Source organism: Ranitomeya imitator, chromosome 5, assembly GCF_032444005.1.
Source record: "Ranitomeya imitator isolate aRanImi1 chromosome 5, aRanImi1.pri, whole genome shotgun sequence".
Taxonomy (NCBI): Eukaryota; Metazoa; Chordata; class Amphibia; order Anura; family Dendrobatidae; genus Ranitomeya; species Ranitomeya imitator.
In genome coordinates, this window is record NC_091286.1 from 704,050,948 (window position 1) to 704,063,180 (window position 12,233).

The 12,233-nt window shown below is 46.8% G+C and overlaps 1 non-coding gene across 1 annotated transcript; it reads left to right on the forward strand.

The window, feature by feature from the left end:
- The first annotated feature begins 10,280 nt into the window (after positions 1 to 10,280).
- Positions 10,281 to 10,362, forward strand: TRNAS-AGA (transfer RNA serine (anticodon AGA)). The gene has a single exon. It is a non-coding gene; the product is annotated as a tRNA-Ser (tRNA).
- The last annotated feature ends 1,871 nt before the right edge of the window (positions 10,363 to 12,233 follow it).

Below are 12,233 nucleotides of genomic sequence, written 5' to 3' on the forward strand. Positions count from 1 at the left end.
GGCATGTGTTTAGTATCATTATCCAAATGTAGAAGCCATCCTCTTCCTCTTTTCACCTTCAGCTTTTTTACAGATGATGTTATGTTAGCTGTTATGACCTGGGGGTCAGGACAATAATGGACCTGGTGGTTAAGAGCACACGGAATGACCTGATAGTTACTGATAATAAAGGACGAGCTCTGGGACGTGGGAACTCTGCTGACCGCAATCCCTAATCCTATCAAACACACTAGAAATAGCCGTGGATTGCGCCTAACGCTCCCTATGCAACTCGGCACAGCCTAAGAAACTAGCTAGCCCTGAAGATAGAAAAATAAAGCCTACCTTGCTTCAGAAAAATTCCCCAAAGGAAAAGGCAGCCCCCCACATATAATGACTGTGAGTAAAGATGAAAATACAAACACAGAGATGAAATAGATTTAGCAAAGTGAGGCCCGACTTACTGAACAGACCGAGGATAGGAAAGGTTACTTTGCGGTCAGCACAAAAACCTACAAAAAGACCACGCAGAGGGCGCAAAAAGACCCTCCGCACCGACTCACGGTGCGGAGGCGCTCCCTCTGCGTCCCAGAGCTTCCAGCAAGCAAGACAACAATAAAAAAACAAGCTGGACAGAAAAATAGCAAACCAAAGGAATACAAGTTGGAACTTAGCTTCTGCTGGGAAGACAGGTCACAAGAACGATCCAGGAGTGAACTAGACCAATACTGGAACATTGACAGGTGGCATGGAGCAAAGATCTAAGTGGAGTTAAATAGAGCAGCCAGCTAACGAATTAACCTCGTCACCTGAGGAAGGAAGCTCAGAAACACCCACCAGAGGAAGTCCATGGACAGAACCAGCCGAAGTACCATTCATGACCACAGGAGGGAGCCCGACAACAGAATTCACAACAGTACCCCCCCCCTTGAGGAGGGGTCACCGAACCCTCACCAGAGCCCCCAGGCCGACCAGGATGAGCCAAATGAAAGGCACGAACCAGATCGGCAGCATGAACATCAGAGGCAAAAACCCAGGGATTATCTTCCTGACCATAACCCTTCCACTTGACCAGGTACTGGAGTTTCCGTCTCGAAACACGAGAATCCAAAATCTTCTCCACCACATACTCCAACTCCCCCTCAACCAACACTGGGGCAGGAGGATCAACGGATGGAACCACAGGCGCCACGTATCTCCGCAATAACGACCTATGGAACACATTATGGATGGCAAAAGAAGCAGGAAGGGCCAAACGAAATGACACAGGATTGATAACCTCAGAAATCTTATCTGGACCAATGAAACGAGGCTTAAATTTAGGAGAGGAAACCTTCATAGGAACATAACGAGACGACAACCAAACCAAATCCCCAACACGAAGTCGGGGACCCACACAGCGCCGGCGGTTAGCGAAACGTTGAGCCTTCTCCTGGGACAATGTCAAATTGTCCACCACATGAGTCCAAATCTGCTGCAACCTATCCACCACAGTATCTAAACCAGGACAGTCCGAAGACTCAACCTGCCCTGAAGAGAAACGAGGATGGAAACCAGAATTGCAGAAAAACGGCGAAACCAAAGTAGCCGAGCTGGCCCGATTATTAAGGGCGAACTCAGCCAACGGCAAAAAGGACACCCAATCATCCTGATCAGCAGAAACAAATCATCTCAGATATGTTTCCAAAGTTTGATTAGTTCGTTCGGTTTGGCCATTTGTCTGAGGATGGAAAGCCGAGGTAAAAGACAAATCAATGCCCATCCTTGCACAAAAGGATCGCCAAAACCTCAAAACAAACTGGGAACCTCTGTCAGAAACTATGTTCTCCGGGATACCATGTAAACGAACCACATGCTGGAAAAATAATGGCACCAAATCAGAGGAGGAAGGCAATTTAGACAAAGGTACCAAATGGACCATCTTAGAAAAGTGATCACAAACCACCCAAATGACCGACATCTTTTGAGAGATGGGGAGATCCGAAATAAAATCCATAGAAATATGCGTCCAGGGCCTCTTCGGGACCGGCAAGGGCAAAAGCAACCCAATGGCACGAGAACAGCAGGGCTTAGCCCGAGCACAAGTCCCACAGGACTGCACAAAAGAACGCACATCCCGTGACAAAGACGGCCACCAAAAGGATCTAGCCACCAAATCTCTGGTACCAAAGATTCCAGGATGCCCAGCCAACACTGAACAATGAATCTCAGAGATGACTCTACTAGTCCATCTATCAGGGACAAACAGTTTCTCCGCTGGGCAACGGTCAGGTCTATCAGCCTGAAATTTTTGCAGCACCCGCCGCAAATCAGGGGAGATGGCAGACAAAATTACCCCCTCTTTGAGAATACCCGCCGGCTCAGGAACACCTGGAGAGTCAGGCACAAAACTCCTTGACAGGGCATCAGCCTTCACATTCTTAGAGCCCGGAAGGTACGAAACCACAAAATCAAAACGGGAGACAAAATAACGACCATCGAGCCTGTCTCGGATTCAACCGTTTGGCAGACTCAAGATAAGTCAAATTCTTGTGATCTGTCAAGACCACCACGCGATACTTGGCTCCTTCAAGCCAATGACACCACTCCTCGAATGCCCACTTCATGGCCAACAACTCACGATTACCAACATCATAATTACGCTCAGCAGGCGAAAACTTTCTAGAAAAGAAAGCACATGGCTTCATCACCGAGCCATCAGAACTTCTTTGCGACAAAACAGCTCCTGCTCCAATCTCAGAAGCATCAACCTCGACCTGAAACGGGAGCGAAACATCTGGCTGGCACAACACAGGGGCAGAAGAAAAATGATGCTTCAACTCCTGAAAAGCCTCTACAGCTGCAGAAGACCAATTGACCACATCAGCACCCTTCTTGGTCAAATCAGTCAACGGTTTAGCAACAGTAGAAAAATTAGCGATGAAGCGCCAATAAAAATTAGCAAAGCCCAGGAACTTTTGCAGGCTCTTCACAGATGTCGGCTGAGTCCAATCGTAAATGGCCTGGACTTTAACAGGGTCCATCTCGATAGTAGAAGGGGAAAAAATGAACCCCAAAAATGAAACCTTCTGAACTCCAAAGAGACACTTTGACCCCTTCACAAACAAGGAATTCGCACGAAGGACCTGGAACACCATTCTGACCTGCTTCACATGAGACTCCCAATCATCCGAAAAGACCAAAATATCATCCAAATACACAATCAGGAATTTATCCAGGTACTCTCGGACGATGTCATGCATAAAGGACTGAAATACTGATGGAGCATTGGAAAGCCCGAATGGCATAACCAGGTACTCAAAATGGCCCTCGGGCGTATTAAATGCTGTTTTCCATTCATCGCCTTGTTTAATACGCACAAGATTATACGCCCCTCGAAGATCTATCTTGGTGAACCAACTAGCCCCTTTAATACGAGCAAACAAATCAGACAGCAACGGATACTGAAATTTGACTGTAATTTTATTAGGAAGGCGGTAATCAATACAAGGTCTCAAAGAACCATCCTTCTTGGCCACAAAAAAGAACCCTGCTCCTAACGGTGATGACGACGGGCGAATATGGCCTTTCTCCAAGGATTCCTTTATATAACTCCGCATAGCGGCGTGTTCTGGCACAGATAAATTGAACAATCGGCCCTTAGGAAACTTACTACCAGGAATCAAATTAATTGCACAATCGCAATCCCTATGAGGAGGTAGGGCACTGGCTTTGGGCTCATCAAATACATCCCGATAATCCGACAAAAACTCCGGAACTTCAGAAGGAGTGGAAGACGAAATAGACAAAAATGGAACATCACCATGTACCCCCTGGCAACCCCAGCTGGACACAGACATAGATTTCCAGTCCAATACTGGATTATGAACCTGTAGCCATGGCAACCCCAAAACGACCACATCATGCAGATTATGCAACACCAGAAAGCGGATATCCTCCTGATGTGCAGGAGCCATGCACATGGTCAATTGGGTCCAGTACTGAGGCTTATTCTTGGCCAAAGGCGTAGCATCAATTCCTCTCAATGGAATAGGATACTGCAAGGGCTCCAAGAAAAAACCACAGCGCCTAGCTTACTCCAAGTCCATCAAATTCAGGGCAGCGCCTGAATCCACAAATGCCATAACAGAATAGGATGACAAAGAGCAAATCAGAGTAACAGACAATAGAAATTTAGACTGTACCGTACCAATGGTGGCAGACCTAGTGAACCGCTTAGTGCGCTTAGGACAATCGGAGATAGCATGAGTGGAATCACCACAGTAAAAACATAGCCCATTCCGACGTCTGTGTTCTTGCCGTTCAGCTCTGGTCAAAGTCCTATCACATTGCATAGGCTCAGGCCCATGCTCAGATAGTACCGCCAAATGGTGCACAGCTTTACGCTCACGCAAGCGTCGATCGATCTGAATGGCCAAGGACATAGACTCATTCAGACCAGCAGGCAAGGGAAATCCCACCATGACATCCTTAAGGGCTTCAGAGAGACCCTTTCTGAAGATTGCTGCCAGGGCACATTCATTCCACTGAGTGAGTACGGACCACTTTCTAAACTTCTGACAATGTATATCCGCTTCATCCTGACCCTGACACAGAGCCAGCAAGATTTTCTCTGCCTGATCCACTGAATTAGGTTCGTCATAAAGCAATCCAAGCGCCAGGAAAAACGCATCAACATCACGCAATGCCGGATCTCCTGGCGCAAGGGAAAATTCCCAGTCTTGAGGGTCACCACGTAACAAAGAAATAATGATCAAAAAATGAAGAAAGACGCGGCAACACTCACCGATCCTGTAAAGCGGGCTTTACCTCTTTATTCAAGTAAGTGTGAGACCATCTTCACGGCACGGGGGAAACAAAATGAAGGAGGTGAGCGGGGGAGAGGACAACAGCCGCGGTGGACCCGTAGAAGCGCCGGTGCAGGCGCGAAACGGCTGTTGTCCTCTCCCCCGCTCACCTCCTTCATTTTGTTTCCCCCGTGCCGTGAAGATGGTCTCACACTTACTTGAATAAAGAGGTAAAGCCCGCTTTACAGGATCGGTGAGTGTTGCCGCGTCTTTCTTCATTTTTTGATCTACATGTTTGCTGTGCCTTGGACGCGTGCACCTCACTGTGCATGCTGAGCTCAGTGGTTCCCGCAGTGACTCCATCTGGCCACTCTATATCGGGCTGTGCTGCTTTCTATTTTTTCGTAAAGAAATAATGATCTTTACTTGTTGAAGAGGGTCACCTGAGGAGCGAGGTTTCAAGGCAAGAAACAATTTACAATTATTTTTGAAATTCAAGAACTTAGATCTATCACCAAAAAACAAATCAGGAATTGGAATCCTAGGCTCTGACATCGGATTCTGAACCACAAAATCTTGAATGTTTTGTACCCTTGTAGTGAGATTATCCATCCAAGAGGACAGACCTTGAATGTCCATGTTTACACCAGTGTCCTGAACCACCCAGAGGTAAAGGGGAAAATAGAGACAAAACACACTGCAAATAAAAAAAAATGGTCTCAGAACTTCTCTTATCCCTCTATTGAGATGCATTAGTACTTTGGGCCACCTGTACTGTTATGACCTGGTGGTCAGGACAATAATGGACCTGGTGGTTCAGAGCACACGGAATGACCTGATAGTTACTGATAATAAAGGACGAGCTCTGGGACGTGGGAACTCTGCTGACCGCAATCCCTAATCCTATCAAACACACTAGAAATAGCCGTGGATTGCTCCTAACGCTCCCTATGCAACTCGGCACAGCCTAAGGAACTAGCTAGCCCTGAAGATAGAAAAATAAAGCCTACCTTGCCTCAGAGAAATTCCCCAAAGGAAAAGGCAGCCCCCCACATATAATGACTGTGAGTAAAGATGAAAATACAAACACAGAGATGAAATAGATTTAGCAAAGTGAGGCCCGACTTACTGAACAGACCGAGGATAGGAAAGGTTACTTTGCGGTCAGCACAATAACCGACTCACGGTGCGGAGGCGCTCCCTCTGCGTCCCAGAGCTTTCAGCAAGCAAGACAACAATAAAAAAACAAGCTGGACAGAAAAATAGCAAACCAAAGAAAAACAAGCAGGAACTTAGCTTCTGCTGGGAAGACAGGTCACAAGAACGATCCAGGAGTGAACTAGACCAATACTGGAACATTGACAGGTGGCATGGAGCAAAGATCTAAGTGGAGTTAAATAGAGCAGCCAGCTAACGAATTAACCTCGTCACCTGAGGAAGGAAACTCAGAAACACCCACCAGAGGAAGTCCATGGACAGAACCAGCCGAAGTACCATTCATGACCACAGGAGGGAGCCCGACAACAGAATTCACAACAGTTAGCATCAAGAATCTGGTGAAATGTAATGATCCATTCTTCCCTTTACTGGTGAAATGTTCTCCGTGCCATTGGCTGCAACATAACCCCAAACCATGCATAATGGTTGGCGACATGTTCTTTTCCTGAAATTCTGTGACCTTTTTTCTCCACCTTTGATCATTGCGGTCACAGAGTTCTATTTTACCCTCATTGGTACACAAGACTTATTTACACAATGCATCAGGCTTGTTTAGATGTTTTTCTTCATACTTCTGATGCTGAATTTTATGGTGAGGACGCAGGAGAGGTTTTCTTTTGATGACACTTCCATGAACACCATATTTGTGCAGGTGTCTCTGAACAGTAGAACAATTTACCACAACTCCAGAGTCTGCTAAATCTTTCTGAAGGTCTTTTGCAGTCAAGCGGGGAATTTGGTTTGCCTCTCTAGCAATCCTATGAGCAGCTCTCACTGAAACTTTGCTTGGTCTTCCAGACCTCATCTTGACCTCCACTGTTACTGTTAACTGCCATTTCTTAATTACATTTTGAACTGAGAAAATGCTTTGCAATCTTCTTATAGCCTTCTCTAGCATTGTGGGCCTCCAACATTTTTTATTTTCAGAGTGCTATGCAGCTGCTTAGAAAAAATTTTTTTTAACAAAAATTTGACGACTTTTTAAAAAGTGACAATTGCATGAGTTGAAAACTTCAAGAAACTGCAAACCAACAATGACAATTATAAGAAAAAACAGGTAAACCCAGAGGAAATAAAGTTAAAAATGGGTGACATTACATAATGAATAAGGAACAGCTGAAAAACACTGGATAGAAAAAGTCACAATCATGAATTGAGGCCAAAGAGTTAAGGACATAATCTTCTGAAAAAGACAAAAATGACATTTTTGGAGGATCAGAGGAGGAAAGGGATCAGAGGAGGAAACTTCTGTCTGGATAATCCACTGTATCTGCTGCCATCTAAGTGAAGAACCATAATTACCCTAATAGAAGCCCCACATCAGGAGAGCTGGCAGAGAGGAGGGATTGTTAAGGAAAATAATATTGTGGCTAAAGTGGGCGTGTCAGTAATGAGACAGTTAATCCTGTAGACAATTCTACCAATAAGTAATAAAACATCCTTCGAACCGGAATCGAACCAGTGACCTAAGGATGTCTGTGCTCCACTACAGTCCTCCGCTCTACCAGCTGAGCTATCGAAGGCTCGTGTCCTGCCGCTCTCCTGCCGCCATCTCCTCGCTGCGTCTCCAGTGTTATGGGTCACAGAACACCGGACATTTCTATCATATATTATACCTGTGCATTATTTACTGATCAATAAGATTCTGACTGTAACAACAATAAGGAAACGGCAAAAATAAAACGAGTCACCTTCCCATACCATTGTTACCTATGAATGTTGTGTTTGAAACTGTTAAACTGTAAAGCGCTGCGGAATATGTTGGCGCTATATAAATAAAGATTATTATACCGGGAGTCGAACCCTGGCCGCCTGGGTGAAAACCAGGAATCCTGACCGCTAGAACATATGGAAGAAGCTGTGAATGTGATGCTCCAGCAATGAGCCGAGACCCTGAGATCCGACGGGTGGATCCTGACCGCTAGACCATATGGGAGAAGCTGTGAATGTGCAGCTCCAGCAATGAGCCGAGACCCTGAGATCCGACCGGTGGATCCTGACCGCTAGACCATATGGGAGAAGCTGTGAATGTGCAGCTCCAGCAATGAGCCGAGACCCTGAGATCCGACGGGTGGATCCTGACCGCTAGACCATATGGGAGAAGCTGTGAATGTGCAGCTCCAGCAATGAGCCGAGACCCTGAGATCCGACCGGTGGATCCTGACTGCTAGACCATATGGGAGAAGCTGTGAATGTGCAGCTCCAGCAATGAGCCGAGACCCTGAGATCCGACGGGTGGATCCTGACCGCTAGACCATATGGGAGAAGCTGTGAATGTGCAGCTCCAGCAATGAGCCGAGATCCGACCGGTGGATCCTGACCGCTAGACCATATGGGAGAAGCTGTGAATGTGCAGCTCCAGCAATGAGCCGAGACCGTGAGATCCGACGGGTGGATCCTGACCGCTAGACCATATGGGAGAAGCTGTGAATGTGCAGCTCCAGCAATGAGCCGAGACCCTGAGATCCGACCGGTGGATCCTGACCGCTAGACCTTATGGGAGAAGCTGCCTCCTCGTGACGCCGGTGTTAGAATGATGGAAGACGCTGAGCAGCGAGTCCGAAAGTGATAGGAGAGAAAAAAGAGGTTCTAGAAAGTTCTCTGCTGACTCTCTGCGGCTCCATCAAGCAAAACTAAATGAGTTTTCTGCCTTAAAGGGAAACATCTCGTGAGCTTTCATGTTCTTCTCCCGCTCAGAGTGATGGGAGCCAGAAAAAAGATGAATTAAGATAAAATGCTGTGTAGTCACAGAAAGTAATAACAAAGGGCGGCGCTCGGTGCTATCAGTCGGTGATCAGTAATGGCCGCACAACCACACTGCAGTCACCACTCGGGGCCGTTACTCGGCTGTTGTAGATCTCAGCACAGTAAGACCTTGTAATTCTCCAGTGATGGTCATCATCTACTGTATCATGGACTAAGTGGGTTCATCTGAACTAAAAAGAAAAATTATATATCACTGTCCCTCAGGTTGGAAATAAAATAAGGTGGAGAATGTGGGCATCGGTCCCGCTACCTCTCGCATGCTACGCGAGCGCTCTACCATTTGAGCTAATCCCCCCGTGCTCTGCAGCTGCTTTTCCCTCTTTGGTCACTCGGCGGCCGGTCACTTCCCACCTGATGTTTTCTTTCTTGGTGATTGATTGCGGAGCGTTATATAATCCTCTCTACTGTAATAACGGTTCCCAGAGACAGGAGGGACGATCACAGCAGGTCCTCACCGCACAGATGAGGCCAACTGTAATGTCTACTGATAGGTCAGGACCATCTGTCCACACTGCAGGTCCTGGTGATGTTGTACAACCATCGTTCTTCTGGATACTGTGGTCCCACAGGCCAGAGACGTCCATCTTGTTATGTGTTTCTCTCCTCTCAAACAAAAGTTTCCACATGTAGAATTGATTATAGAACTTTAACAGTAACTATGATCAAATCTGTTCTACATGATATTTGCTCATTTTTAAATTTCCAGATTTCCCATTGGAACTCAATAACTTGAACCAGCACAATAATATCTACAAGACACGATTCTGTAACTCAGGGGTGAGGAACCTGTGTCCTGCTGAGAGCCATTTGTGTATTTATACCATCGTTAGCGGCTGCACAAAAATGATCCTGCCGCACGTGGTCAAACATTTAATTGCTCCCTCTAATGTGATGGACGGATCAGCCTGTCTTTGGTGCGATGTTAGGTGGTATGGATGACGGTGCTACTTGTAGCTGCTTTTCCAGATTTGCATTGATCTGGAGCGCAGATGATTCTTGTGATGAGTATTACACTGGAGGTCTCCTCACTGGGGGAAATCATTGCTGACATTACACCCATAGAACCAGCTGAGCTATCGAGGGCTCGTGTCCTGCCGCTCTCCTGCCGCCATCTCCTCGCTGCGTCTCCAGGTTTATGGGTCACAGAACACCGGACATTTCTATCATATATTATACCTGTGCATTATTTACTGAGCAATAAGATTCTGACTGTAACAACAATAAGGAAACGGCAAAAATAAAAGGAGTCACCTTCCCATTCCGGGAGATGAACCCAGGAATCTTGGCTGATAGTCCATATGGGAGAAGCTGTGAATGTGCAGCATCGGCAACAAAGAATCAAATGGCAGATCCCCAGGAGGACTCTAGTCCTAGGTGTCACCACGGGAAAGTATCTGATGGGTGCCGACAGGATATCATGTAGAGGATCGATGTCTCCAGCTTTGGACACGTTGTCATGTCCCCACCACTCAGAATAGTGACCGCTGAGTGAAGATACTGAGCCGGAGACTCCACATCATATAAACCGTTGTAGTCGCGGCCGAGTGGTTAAGGCGATGGACTAGAAATCCATTGGGGTCTCCCCGCGCAGGTTCAAATCCTGCCGACTACGTGTAATGGTTTTTCTTGAAAAAAATAAAATTATTTTAATTTAAAATTGGGAGGCCACTGAACATGCTGTCGGTGACTGTGATAGGTGGACGGACAACCCCTGTCCTTCCTACATGGCTGATGACCAGTTATAGAAATCGTTTTGTGTGTGAATTTGAGAGAAGTAATCCACCTCTCTAGTGCCCCCTGTCACAGGGTCCTTCTCCGATACCACACAATCAACAGAGCAAGAGAATAGTGGACAATTCCGTTCAGTGTGTAATGGTGATATTGATTCTGTAACAACCCTGCCGGCATCGTGGCACGGCCTCCCATCCTCCATCTGCTATACACAAAGTCACTTCTCTGGACCATGTTGTGACTTCTCTCTTCTGCCGGCTCCATGCCGTGTGCTCATATCTCCTGCTTGCTCTGTGCATGCTCTCTGTCTGTGTGCATAGTGGGGCGGCGCCGGAAACTCCTGTTCCTTATTGAGACTGTGAGCACCTTCCTAAGGTGTCCCCGGCCAATCGCCATGAGGCTTCCTGTACTTAAGACTTCCCCACCCATTGGTGGGGGCCCGTGCAACGTACTTCCTCAGTCAGTTCCTTGCTGCTGAGGTGCCAGGTCCCTGTGTTCTGACTCCTGTGTATGCCACCCAGTACCTTGGCCCGTGTCCTTGTCTGCCACCCAGTGGGGCATTGTACCCTGCCTTGTGTTTGTGCGTTGTCCCATTCCTCACTCTGTCTTAGTCTATTCCTGTCCCTGTTATATCCCTGTCTTGCTTTGCTTTCTCTGCTGTGCGTGCTCTGTGTCTTGCTTTGCTCTGTTCTCGGCTCTGCACTCCGAGTCTTGCTTGCCCCTTAAGCAAGGTCAGACACCGTGTCTTCAAATGATTTTCAACAATTAGATGACAAAAGAAAACAGAAAAAAAAAAACAATTGCAGAACCCCAAGAATAATTTAGTTGCCAACAGATAAGAAATGGCTGATAAATTACATGACATAGACCAGAAGGCAGGCAGTAATTAGACTTCAACTCTGAGCATCCTCCACCATAAGCAGAGTGGCGCAGCGGAAGCGTGCTGGGCCCATAACCCAGAGGTCGATGGATCGAAACCATCCTCTGCTAAATGGTTGTGTTTTATACTCTTCATCATTACATTTCATCTAAATGCCCCTGTCTACAGCAAACCCTATTGGCTCAAAAAAACACTGGTTAAAACCCTGAATCCCAGTTCAACTCGTGCCGCTAAAGGACCAGAAGGCCTTTACGATGTCTCAAAATTTTCTATAAACAAACCATAAAAGGTCAATGGTTCTCCTTGGGATTGTGCTACATCACAACTGTTTTCTACAAACTATGCAAGTTTTTTCACTCTCCCTAATTTAATTCTCCATGTTTGCTAGAAAGTTGCTCCACTGTATTTGTAGGCCACCAATGTGGCTACATAATTTATCTCAAATAGCTCATCTCTCTTTAATTTCAGACTGTAAGATAGCGCTTAGGCTAGGTTCACACTTGCGTTGTGCAGTCCGTTCAACAAATCCGTTAAATGGACTGCACTAACGCAAGTGCCGACTTTGGCACTGCGCTAGCGCAGATGGAGCATCTGCTCGCTCCATCTGCGCTAGCAGTGCGCTAGGAGTGACGGACCCGGAAACGCTGCAGCCCGCATCTCGGGTCCGTCACTCAATGACGGCACATCGCTAGCGCACGCCCATTGTGGGCGTGCGCTAGCGACGCGTTCGCCATAGACAGTAATGGCGGCGTTAACGGACTACTTTACACCGCGTTAAACGGATTAAACGGGTTCACACAACACAGTGTGAACCCAGCCTTACTGCATGTGTTGGGGGACACACATAGTTCATAGCACTTCATAGTTTACAG